Genomic DNA, 13,869 nt, shown 5'->3' with positions numbered 1-13,869 from the left:
ATCGAGATGCCAAACCTTCCAAATTAGGTTATTAAGCGGTGGAACAAAATTTGACAATGTAAGGGTACGTCCATAGTGCACCGCTTCCCGCTTCTCGCTTTATTGCTTAAACCGCGGCAGTTGTAGAAGGCGAGATGACGTCGCGCGATTCTAGCCGGTGGTGGTTATAGTGCACCGCTCGCGGGAGCGTCTGCTTGCATGAGCAGTTGGCATCATAGAGCTATCATGTGGGGATCTATTGTGTTTTTGTTGACAACAAAAAATATGTACATGGACTCGCCTTGAAGTTGCAATAGGTTTAGTGTAATCGCTAATTATAGTTAATTAATTAATTGATAAATCAGCGATTTCGCTTTTAGCGCCACAACAAATTTTCGATTAGAAAAACGAGAATTAATCGTTACAAAATTCCGTTTGATTTAGTTTTATCGTTAATTAGTTTATATTAATGATAAAACTAAAATCATGATCGATAATTAACTAATCAACTAATAACGATAAAACTAAACTGGCCGATAATTAGTTAATTAACGGCAAAATCCGTTTGATTTCGTTTTATCGTTAATTAGTTAATCAACTTAATTAGTTAATTAACGAATTAAACGCTAAAACGAAATCCAACGGTATTTTGATTAATTAACGATTTCGCTTATTATGTCATAACTAATTAACGATTAGAATTAGCAACAATTATCCGTCACAAAAACTCCGTTGGATTCAGTATAATCGTTAATTAACCTTAATTAATGATTAATCACCGATATCCCTTTTATTATGTCATATCTAGTTAACGATTAGTATTGACAATAATTAATTCTCACAAAAACTCCAATAGGATTCACTATAATTGTTAATTTTCCTTAATTACTTGATGATTAACGATTTTGCTCTTATTATGTCATAATTAATCAACGATTAGTCAATCAACTCTGTCGATTTACTATTCCACTCTAAAACGAACACTTAGAGGAAAGTATCCGTTTTAAAGTGCAAGCGGTGAGTCGGTCAAGCGAGAAAAAGAAATAACAATTCATTCCGGTTAAAGCGGGTAAAAGCAGTTTAAGCCGGTAAAAGCAGGTAGGCGGGCGCACTATGGCCGCCGCAATGAGTTTTCACGATCTATTTTCAGCCGCGATAAAGCGAGTGGCGAGAAGCGGTTCACTATGGACGTACCCTAACGTCTGGAGCACCTGTGGCCTCAAAATATCCGTATGTGTTCGAGCCATCATTGGGAAATATCTGATGACTGACATTAGCGAAATCTAGCAGCGACCATCCTCTGCTGTAGGCTTGAGTTATGAAGAAAGACTTGATTTCCTGAATATGTTTACATTGGGGGAACGCAGGTGTCGGGGGATATGATCAAAGTGTTTACGATCAAGTATTTTCAACGTGATGCATAGGAGAAGCCATGAGTTATAATTGACTGCTTCGACAAGGGAACACTAGTATCGTTTGGTAAGTGACAACTCTAGGTTGTAGTGTCACTGGGAGTTTTTCTCCAATATGGTTGTAAGTGAATGAAATATTTTACCTCCTCCGGGAGTTGGGAATTCTAACACAACTGATGCGTTTAAAAAGAGGTACTACAGACATACTGGGATCAATCGAGAAGCTACCCATACTTAGAATAAGACAACCATAATATTTTTTATGAGCAGTGTATTATGTATCATTATTAGTTTTTTTCCTGACATATTCTTTTATATTGGGTTGCTGTATTTTTGTTACATTGGGTATCCATATTTTTTATGGGAATCTTCTTTCAGATACTACATTGGACATTTTGTTTGATGTGGCCTTTATATTTGTATATTGATTTGTGACTGTTTCAGCGGGCACTGTATTGATAATAAAGAAGAGTTTCAACAAACCATGAACTAAAATTCGGGCCCAGAATGCAAACAAATCCGAACTATGCCTTGCCAGGTTCATTCTTGTCTATATATAAATGATAGCTATTTCCGATTTATATCAATCATATCATTAAAATCCCATAAAAATCTTCATTAGGAAGAAACAGTATTATTCTTTTAAATATCAGTTACAGTATCTTTAATACTAATAAAATTATTTAAAAAATCCATCAGTGACTACACGAAATACTTAAATAATCAACTAATAAATACATAGTAAAAGCATATGTAAGTTCAGATGAAAGAAAACCCATCTGATAGACACTAATAACATCTCAGAAGATTTTTAAAATTTATGATACAAAATTCCATGTATATACTAAATACAATTATCAAACCACTAATTTCTTAGTCAGGCGCTCGTCCATGAAACCTAATGTTTGGAAATAGTGTTATACGAGATAAAGCTGATATATTAAAAAAATATATAGCCAAAAGATAACGATTCTTTTATCCTACGAGAACTACCGACTACATACATACCTCAGCGCAGAAAAATATATAAAAGAAGTGTATCCTCATAAAACAGTCTTCAGTAAAGCTGAGAAATTTATGACTAAGGCTATTTAGTTAGCCGAGCATGCATGATGGGTATCTTTTTTGTTATTTTTTTTTATTTTCTCAGTGAGCTGAGTCTCTTGTATGGATGATAGTTCCTTGCTGAGAACATTACAGTGATTTTAGTGAGGTTTGAAGAAGAGGCGAACGGCGATAGAAGCCGTTTTCGTCAATGCTATATATCAGGAATTTTTGAATTATGGCCTTTATTTTTCAATTCTTTCTTGTCCATTTTTTTTTTTAAAGGGAGCGAGGAAAAAAATTGTTCACAAGTAGAAGTGGATTTAGTTCAAACAAAACGAAGTGATGCCGAGAAAATGAGATGACCCTGTCATGTGCTGAAAAACTGTAAAAAAGAATAGTAGAAAGAATCTATATATATTTCGAATATAAAATGTTCAGTCAGGAAAGTAAAATAGCGTGACTTTTAAGAGAAGCGAATAAATCTCTTAAACAGTTTTCAAAGTGATATTTCGTTGACTTTTGAATACTTTATATTCCGGTTTATACTGGAAATATAACTAACATGAAAAAGAATTTTGTATCTCGTGTTTTTATTTAAAGCTGCGTATAGTTATTTTTCTAACGAAACCCCGGATCATTCTCCAACAACTTCCAACTCCATATCATCACAGCAAAAATCTGTTAATCGCTACATTACCCCCATCACTACGCCCCTTTGAGATGCAATGTCAAAGGGAAATGCGTAGTTATACTTTTTGCAAATTTGTATAATTTTTTGTTTGTTTGCATATATTTTTTATGGTTTAACAATAAAATATTTCAGACTTTACTACAAAGCTGAGCTGTCAGAAATCTCGGCAATGAGATAAGTCCTGTAGTAGAGTTCTGGCGTTCAATCATTCATTCATGTGTATTTACTAAACTTGAATAGATATCGTGAAGTGAACGAAAGTACGAAGATAATTATAAAAATTGCTAATTTAATTTATTTATGAATTGGAAATTAGTTGAATCTTTCTGAAGGCTATAGTTTTTCCGGTTGACCCGGGCGCCTTAGCAGAGATGGACTTCAGGCTCTCACCGCCGTAGGCACAGATAATTTTACCGCCCCTTTGAGATGCTCGTTTCTTAATATTTTCCACGAAACACATCATGCCGTCTCCCATTATGTAATCCACCCTTTACTGTTTCTTTTTATAAATATGGTGTTTAATATTGTTTCATAAACGCACTCATAACATGAATCAGACGATGTAAACATTTTAAACTGCATTTGTTAGACTTCATCATGACAATTTGTAACGCTACATGATCGATCTACGTGATCGATTTCATTCAACAAGACAAGTTGTATTAATCAAGTGAATTGTGTTTCAGAATCACAATCAAAAGCTATGACGCAACATGTAAATCTTACGAAACTTCTGAAATGAAACTTCTTCACCAAACACCAACTTTGGCCATATCACTGTATTGCAATTTACTGCAATTAATGAGATGGGTTAGAAATGAAGGCGTTATCTATCGGTGGTCGCCTAGAGCTCGTTAGGGGGAAATATCTTATCTATATCCTCCCTTGGGTTTGAGCCTGGGATCGTGACAGCATTCTTCACGGTGTGGTAGACGGGCATCTTACCACCACGGCACTCGGGCAAAAAATGCGAACACTTCACGATTTTGCGTGTCATCCTTGCGTCGGGGCCATGATAATTTTCTCTGTATCGCTCCAATTGTAGTATATGTACTGCTGAAGCGGTAATGGAACTGGAAAAAAAAAATCTCACCTCAAAATTATTAGTGGTGCTTCATTCTTTAGGGGGGCGGGGGTCACGACCCCTGAAGTCAGTTTTTGAAACATGGCATTAACATATTAAAAATATTTAATTTAATTATGAAAATAAAATGCAATAAAGTTTCGTGCGAATCGAGTTAATTTGTTGTTTGTTTTTTCAAAATTAAATAATAAATGAATTATAGTGTGAACGTGAACGAGAAAAAAAAATTTTGATTTGAACGCGATTTTCACAAATTGCAGTTTTTATGAACGTAGGTGAAAGAATCCATAGACACGCATTATGTATAATATAAACATTTACTACACACAATAAAGTAAAGCGGGATTAACAAAGATACAGACGTGCGTACGGTACAACCGCCAAATAGCAACTGACAAATAGTCCACATTACCGCTTGAGGGCGCTGAGCTCAATACGGATATTGCATTCCATAACATCAACACTCTCCCTGAATGCAAATTTCGTTTGCTTACAAAAAATTATAATTCAGAAACATTACGTTCACCTAGCAATTTCAGACAGTTTATATGTTTACATTGTGAGAGACCTTTGGTTAAAATATCACCTCCCATCTTAGTCGTGGGCACATATTCTAAAGATATAATATTTTCATTTAAAGCATCTCTAACAAAATGATGCCGAATATCGATATGCTTAGTACGACTATGATACACAGAGTTTTCAGCTAATTTTATGGAACTACGATTATGAACAAATATTTTAGTTTCACATATATCGTGAGTTCCTAACTCTGAAATCACTTTTTGTAAATAAATGGCTTCCTTAACTCCTTCTGTGAGTGCCATGTATTCTGCTTCAGTTGAACTTAAAGCAACAGTCTCTTGCTTACGGGATTCCCATGAAATTACAGTTCCACTTAGTACAAAACAATATCCAGTATAAGATTTACGATCATTATCATTTCCCCAATCTGCATCTGTATAACCATATAAATAATCATTGCAACATTCAAAAATTAAGCCATAATTAATTGTTTTCTTCAAATATCTCAGAACACGTTTTGCAGCAATACAGTGAGAATTATTAAAACATGTTAAATATTGACTTAGGTTACTGACGGCGTGAGCAATATCTGGTCTAGTACAAATAGCTAAATACATTGCCCAATCAATAATCAAAGCCCCAACTAATTCTCTGTAGGGAAAATCAATTCCTTCATTACCATCAGGCTTTTTGAGTTTTGTGCTAATATCTATTGGAGTTGAAACGGTATTGCAATCAGCCATGTTGAAACGATCTAAAAGATCTCTAATATAACCAGATTGACTCATTGAAATTTTTCCATTTTTCTGATTGAACTCCACACCAAGACAATGTTTGACGAGCCCCATATACTTAACAGATAATTCCCTTTTCAAATGCTCATTCAATTCAAAAATTGCATCACAATCTTGAGAAAATACCAGAATATCATCCACATATCCAGTTAAAATAGTTAACTTACCTTTACGTGACATAAAATATACACAAGGATCTGTAACAGTATTATCAAAACCAAATCATTTCAAAATTTGATCAAGTTTCAAGAACCAGCGTCGCCCAGACTGTTTCAAACCATATAATGATGTTTTGACCAATTTACATACTTTGTTGCCACTTGATAATTCGTTCAACATATTTTTAGCTTTCGCCAATAAATCATGATGCTTTTCTGCATAAACAATATCACTCAAATATTTAGGACATTCCATAAAAATATTTTCTTCAAGAGTACCATTTAGAAATGCAGTTGTAATATCAAAATGATGCACATTTACATTCATTTTTACAGCTAGAGCCATTAACAATCTGATAGAGCTTTGGCGAGCAACAGGTGCAAACGTTTCACCAAAATCTATACCAGGTTTTTGATTAAAACCTTGAGCAACTAGCCTAGCTTTTCTACGATTTCAGACAGCATTATACTTATTTGATAACACAAATCTACTACCTATTATATTACAGGTCTCAGGTCGATCAACTATTACCCATGTATCATTTTTTAAAATACATTTCAGTTTTTGAGCTAATGGCATCCTCTTGGGCCGGTATGAATCAACTTCGGTCGTCCTCTGCCATTCCTCGTTGAACTGCTGGGCACAGTCCTGTCAGCACTCGTATCTCCATTGACATCTTCAGATTCGTCGCAAACACCATCATCGGGGTTGACCTGGAGTAGCGGTACTTCAATTTCACGATTTTCGGATTTTGACTGATTTTCGGGTTCGAAGTCCTCGAATCGCTCACCAGCGATGTCTGTAAAAGTCTCCAAAAACTTGACACTTCTATATATTTCCATTCGTTTTTCATCAGTTAGCCAAATACGAAAAGCTTTTGATTCTTCAGAGTATCCAACGAATACACCTGCTTTCGCACGAGCTTCAAATTTACCCCTACTTTTATTATTATTCCAAACATATGCTTTGCAGCCGAATACTTTGAAATAGCTCACATTAGGAATTCGATCATTCCAAATTTCAAGAGCGTCTTGTAATCAAGAGTACTTGAAGGACATCTGTTTCTGATATAATTTGCCGTTCATACGGCTTCAGCCCAAAAAGAAGTAGGCAACTTCGATTGAATCAAAGAACATCGAGCCATGTCTAACAGCGTGCGATTTTTCCTCTCAGAAACTCCATTTTGCTCAGGAGTGTTTTTAACATTTAATCTCCTAGTAATTCCTTCACTGTTCAAATAGTTATTGAATTCCTCACTTAAATATTCACCACCGTTATCTGATTGCAGCACCTTAATTTTACAACCAGTTTCTTTTTCCATCAATGCTTCAACCGATTTGAAAGCAGCAAGCGCCTCGCTTTTGTGTTTCAAAAATCTAACCTCACACCAACGCGAATGATCGTCAATGAAAGTTATGAAATAAGAAGCTTTACCTTTTGATTGTGTTCGCATAGGACCGCATATATCCGAGTGGACGATTCCAAGCTTCTCTGAACATCTCACGGCACGATTCGGAAACGATGCTCGGCTCAGCTTTCCTTCAATGCAGGTTTCACACACAAAATCGTCCGGAAAATTCACGTTGACCAAACCACTGGCTGATCGCCGATTCACAGCCCTCTCAATATCACGGACATTTAGATGACCCATTCTTTCATGCCATCTCGCGGGATCCACTTTCCGTTTTGTTCGCGTGTCGAAAGATTGACTTGCTGTAGTTGCCATTTCACTACTCTGTAGGAAATACAAGTCTCTGATTCTGTCAGCGATGATACGCGTTTTAGAACTAGCATTCCATAAGACGGCTTTCTCCTTGCTGAAAGTCACGGTAAAGTTCTTGTCACAAACTTTCGCCACAGACATCAAATTCGTACGCAAGTCGGGAACATAAAATGCGCTTTCCATATATGCCTCGCATCTCGACCGTTGATTTTTGTCTTGATATCCACCTTGCCTTTTTCCAAGTACTTGAGTATGTCCACTATCCACCAGCTTCACGTTGCTTATCGTCGAAGTTTCCAAATTGCTAAATTTCTTCTGATCCTTGCACATATGACTCGTACAGCCACTACCCAAACACCATAGATCAGTTTCAATAGAGCCTACCGTATTAGTTTCCAATCTATCTGTCAGCAGACCCACTGCCGGTTTCGATAGCTCTTTCTTTTTATCATTATTCAAATAACACTCCGAAATCTTATGGCCTACCTTGTTACACCGGAAGCACCGAAACTGCTTTCTTTTCGTTAACGATTTCTTCTTGGTATGTACCGAAAAAGCACCATCACTTTGACGTTGATTACTAACACCACGTGCAACGAACTCTTCGGAAATTTTTATCCGTAACGCGTCTGGTTTCGGAAGGTCGTCTCGTGATTCCAAATCGTCGTTCATATGTATATCCAGTTCCTCGAGTCGATCACCAACATCAAAAAAGTTCCGCAGATGGTCTTGAACATCTGATTCTGGTTTCATTTTTAGATGTAGTAACGACTTCAGAAGAGTTGCTTTACGAGCAGGACCTTTCGACTGATAAATGTCCTTGAGCTTCTGCCATATTTCCTTTGCGGTTTCGCATTTCTTTACTTGTTTCAACTACGACGGCTGAATTGATAGAATAATGTCCGCTTTCACCTTATCGTCACCATTTTCCCATCTTGAGAGTTCTGTTCCCTCAGTCGGTCGTTCACCCGTGACGTGTGTCCATTCGTTGTTTTTCACTAGTAAAGCTTTCATCTGTATGCGCCATGTCTCGTAATTGCTTTTTCCTAGTGCTTCAATCTTCCCGAATGCAACCGTCGCCATCTCTTTCGTCACCACGTTGTTTCTTATCTCAAAAACGAATCCTCGCTTTTACCAAGGTCTATGGGCGTGTGGCTGGGCCCATAACCTATGGACGTAGGTGAAATAATCCATAGACACACATTATGTATAATATAAACATTTACTACACATAATAAAGTAAAGCGGGATTAACAAAGATACAGACGTGCGTACGGTACAACCGCCAAATAGCAACTGACAAATAGTCCACATTACCGCTTGAGGGCGCTGAGTTCAATACGGAAATTGCATTCCATAGCATCAACAGGAAATCCACTGTACAGTTCCCGACTTAAAAGTGAGACATTCCACAAACTGACATTCACTCACGCGCAAGTTTTGAGTAGCAAGTTCCACTGATAGATTCCGAAACGATGACCATTCTGGAAAAGTAAATTTTACGTTATGAAAGCTGTTGTATATACGTCCAATTTTTGAAATCCCCATCACTCGTGGTTATCTTTGCTCTACGAAGCTCCCCTAAACTTTAGAAGAAATGAAAACCTACCCCAGCTAAAAAAATTTTTTTTTCATCAATCAATGAGGTAAATTAATCTTCACATAACATTACTCAACGGTTCCAATAAATCTCTTAATGACGGAACATTACTTTAAAAAAAAATTATTCAATTAAAAATAATTAATCAAATACAAATTTTAATTGCAATTTATAATTCAACATCGAATTTTATTTTCCGCAGAAAAAAAAAAAAATCAGTGAACGAAACGATCGTTTATATACGTGAAAAAAAAATTGAAATTTAAGCTATAAATAGAATAATAATAAAAAAAAAATAAGAGAAATATTTTTGTTGTAAGAGTTGTTTTTGCGTGATGCCGACGGGAATGAAGTACCGTTATTTTTAGAGATTTCCATAGCTGTTCGTTCCATGTAGACAAACATCATTAGTTAGAGAAGGCAGGAAAAAATATCCCTACCATATATCCCTATTTTTTCTATTTTTTATGGCTATTATTTTTCTGTACCCCGGGCATATTTTCTTTCACCTAGTGTATTAGATTTCCTCGGATGATTTACACTAGGAATCGAAAGAAGACAAAAATAAAAACCCTACAAAAAACATTTGCTATTCCTCTTTTTTAACGTCGCACGAAAATACGGAATAATTACTTCTACGAATGTGAACATTTTCAAAAACTTTCTTCCCAGAAATTTCCAAAAAATAAAAAAAATTATAATGAAACAACATCATATTTTTTCCAGTTTTTTGAAAAAAAAATTGTTTTTTTTCTCTGGTTTGATTTTTGGAGAGAAAAAGAATATATAATACGAATAAATTGTAAATTTGTTTGCTTTTGGTTTTTTTATATCTGAGAATGAATAGTCCATACATCATCCGAGAAATGTCTTTTGAGATTGAATTTGTTTTACCTGAATTTCTGAATGATTTTGAAATTTTCAGGTCTATTCGAAATGTTGTATAAAATTCGATATTATTCTGTAACGTCAGAAACTATAATTTATTTTAAATTTTAGCGAATTTATGAGCTGGATTTTTTTTATGTTTCGGGTACTTTATTTTATTGCTCGAACCCGATTAATGACAGCTGAAATTCAATAAGTAATGCATTGTAAGCAAAGAGGTTTGCAGAAAAAATATATAGATTTACAAATTTATGATATTAAATCGGTAGTTGTGCGAAGAGCGCCTCCATGGGGGAGGTACCAGCGTTTTTTCTAGATATTTTTACCTACATTGCACTGTTTTTTCTATGTGCGTGCAGCTTAGTAGAAACATTGGTAGGCACTGTAGGGGTTTTAGGAGAGGCACGAGAATTATGGTTTTTAAAGCTCTATAATAGGAGTCTTCAACCTTTCAGACGTTCCGGGCCTAATTCGAACTGCTCACGAAGCCCGCGGGCCACCACATGAAGTCTTAAAATATAATTTTTTTAAGATGAGATCAGCTTCACACGCACACAATGACCTAATGTAATGGCCAAACACGGCCCCGAATATAAACCGAGGCCCCAAATGATTGGCGATTTTTATTTCTGAAAAATCATTTCTTTCATCAATTCTGAAATTACTTTTTTAATTATTATTTTTTTAATATTAATTCTGAAGTTACTCTAAATAGTTCTGAAATTATTTCGTCCATTCATTCTGAAATTATTCCTTTCATGAATTCTGACATGGTTTGCATCACTAAATGCGAAAATATCCCTTTCAATATTTCAGCCACTAATTCTGAAATTATTTGTCACTAATTCTGAAATTATTTGTCAGTAATTCTGAAATTATTTGTCACTAATTCTGAAATTATTTCAGCCACTAATTCTGAAATTATTTGTCACTAATTCTGAAATTATTTGTCACTAATTCTGAAATTATTTGTCACTAATTCTGAAATTATTTGTCACTAATTCTGAAATTATTTCAGCCACTAATTCTGAAATTATTTGTCACTAATTCTGAAATTATTTGTCACTAATTCTGAAATTATTTGTCACAAATCCTGAGATTATTTTTTCAAAAAATTCGGAAACTATTACTTTTTACTAAGGGGTTTTCAAGCATTTCTGTAAATTGTGTAGTTGGGTATGCCGACTTTTCTCTTCTCAGTAATAAAATTCACCCATTAACTGCCAATTTTTTTTTTTGAAATTTTTGGCCCCATAAATTACATTTAGGGCACAAAAAGTTTAAACGTAAAGCGCGTAAAATTCCAAAATCCCCAAATAGGAATCGTGGCAGCTAATGGGTTAAGGTCCCTAAGGTCCCTAGTCATGTGCAAATTTTCGAAGCTTGGATTGAGATTTCGGCGTCTAGATTTTGAAGCTCAGGAAAAGCACCTGAAACTTCAAACAAACATTTTAGAGAATTTTTTTGTAAGTTTCAGAAGCTCAAGAAATGCACATAAGAATTTCAAAAGCTCGAGGAATTCTAGCACAAATTTCAGAAGCCCAGGGAATTTTCGTATTAATCACAGAAAAGTTCACAGAATTCTCGTGTGAACTTTAGAAGTTTAGGGGAGAGCTCTTATGGGAATTTTAAGTTCATGGAATTCTCTCTCTCTTTTATGAGCGGATTTTTGATGACCAGAGAATTTTCATAAGAATTTCAAAAACTCATGGAATTCTTGTGCAAATTTCAGAAGCTCAGGTGATTTTCGTTCGAGTTCCAGAGGATCGAGCAGTTCTCGTACATATTTTTGAAACTCAAGGAATTGTCGTACAAGGAATTTTCTCAGTTATGTTATTTTCTCCGCCCGAAACAGCATGGAATGAGAACTTCTATCCCTAAAAATCCATAGTATGTCTTCAATAATTACGAACAGAATACGCCAAAAAGAGCTTCTTCGAATAGACAATGTCAAGAGAAATCCAGGAATGCCCTTTCCACATGAATACATTTATAAAACCAGCCAGCCGTCTGATATCATGACAAAGATAGGTAAAAAGTTATACAACGTGGATGAAAGTATATCGTGCCAAAAAACTGATCGATCACAAATGAAAGAAATCCACGCATTGCATCAGTTGCGTGTTGAACTTTCTTCCAACACATTATCCCAACCCTAACAGCCTCCTAAATTTACCACATTCATGAAGAATAAAAAAATTCTCTCAAAGCGCACATCACTACAACATATATATATTTATTTAGTATAATCGCGGTATATATGTCACGGTAAACGATATTATTAGAAGAAGTAGAAAGCTATGTGTGCCTGGGACAAGAAATTACCATGCACAACGGAATCATTAATGAAATAAACAGAAGGATCAGGATTGGATGGAGCACTTTTGGCAAAAACCGTGTAATTCTGAAGAGCCACATGCCACTATGCCTGAAAAGAAAAGTTTTTAACCAGCACTGACTTATGGAGCCAAAACATGGACGCTCACAAGCGATACAAAGGCTACAGACAACGCAGAGGAGCATGGAAAGATGTGTGTTACGCATCACAAGAAGAAACAGAAAACGAATCACTTGGATAAGGAACCCCACAAAGGTATATGATATCATGGAAAGAATCAAACGTTTGAAATGGAAATGGGCTGGACATATTGCAAGAAGACAGGACAAGAGATGGACCACAAGTATTCTACAGTGGTACCCCCGTGGTGTTAAACGTCCGAGAAGGCGTCCCCCCCACACAAGATGGATCGACGAGGTCAGGGAAGTGGCTGGAATCAACTGGATGGCTAAAGCATAAGCCAGAGCAAAATGGAGAAATTTAGAGGAGACCTTCATCCAGCAGTAGATTAAAAATGGTTGTTGATGATGATGATGAAACGAGATTATGCATAACAACCGGTTATTATGCATAACCACCGAGCATTTTGGTAAATTTTATAAATTTCTCTAAATTTATCACTTTTTTCAGGCGATTATGCATAATACCCAAACGTCGCGTCGTTGGTAAAACATGATAAATCATACCACATGATATATGGTGTAATTATGTATCATTATTATTGTATTATGCAGTATTAGCGTTAGTATTAGTATTAGGTAGCACGATCGTAAAATTTGTTATCCTTATATCGGGGTCCAACTATACTTATCGCACAAACTAGACTTATTTGGAATTTTTTCATATTTATCAAATTCACCTATTACACTCGGATATTATGCATATTCGAAAATATGATAAATTTGTCTTGGTAAGTAGGCACAATAACCGATTTATCACATTTTCCGTAACATACCTGTAAGTGTTAATGCGGCATTTATCTCATTAACGGTCCGTCGTAGAGGTATAGTTTCAATTTGAAAAAAATGCTCAAAAGGCCTTCAAAAATTGCCCTATACCAGTTTCGAGAGCGAAAATACAGTGTGTAACAAAATAAGAAAGTTAAATTTTTATACGGTTCCCTTGCCTTCTAACTACCAATGAGAAAGGTGTTTCCCTGTATCTCCTGACACCAACAAGTTTTAAGTGCAATATTAACTGAGATATTTCAAAAATCGGAGGAAAGTTGGAATAGACAGCATAAATGAAGGGAAAGGAGCATTGTCGGTTAACTTTTGCTGTTCTTTGAAAACTTTTCTCCATTTTTCTTAATTCAAATATTTCAGCCAAAAAATTACATTAAAAACTTGAAATTTCTTCTGTTGGCCTCAGGAGATACAGGGCAACAGTTTTCTAATTGAAAGTGAAAAGACAAAGGGAACGTATAAAAATTTAGAATCTTTTATTTTGTAACACATATTTTTACTCTTAAAACTGGTACATGGTGAACGCATTTTGTGTATTTTTTAAATTGGAACCATACCTCTACGACGGATACTTGATGAGATAAAGACCGCATTAGTACTTAGGGGCCATTCAAGTATTACGTTAGCATCGATGGGGGGGATTCCGATTTGCTGAATTTTGATG

At 35.5% G+C, this 13,869-nt stretch overlaps 1 non-coding gene across 1 annotated transcript; it reads right to left on the bottom strand.

Moving 5' to 3' along the window:
• Positions 1-4,091: 4,091 nt before the first annotated feature.
• On the bottom strand, positions 4,092-4,197 carry LOC149071158 (U6 spliceosomal RNA). The gene has a single exon (XR_016194936.1). It is a non-coding gene; the product is annotated as a U6 spliceosomal RNA (small nuclear RNA).
• Positions 4,198-13,869: the final 9,672 nt, after the last annotated feature.

This window comes from Pholcus phalangioides, unplaced genomic scaffold (genome assembly GCF_987345545.1).
Source record: "Pholcus phalangioides strain wild (caught in Gottingen) unplaced genomic scaffold, Ppha-v1.0 ptg000019l_1, whole genome shotgun sequence".
NCBI lineage: Eukaryota > Metazoa > Arthropoda > Arachnida > Araneae > Pholcidae > Pholcus > Pholcus phalangioides.
The sequence above is the reverse complement of the archived record's forward strand: the minus strand, read 5'-3'. Positions and strand labels throughout refer to the sequence as shown.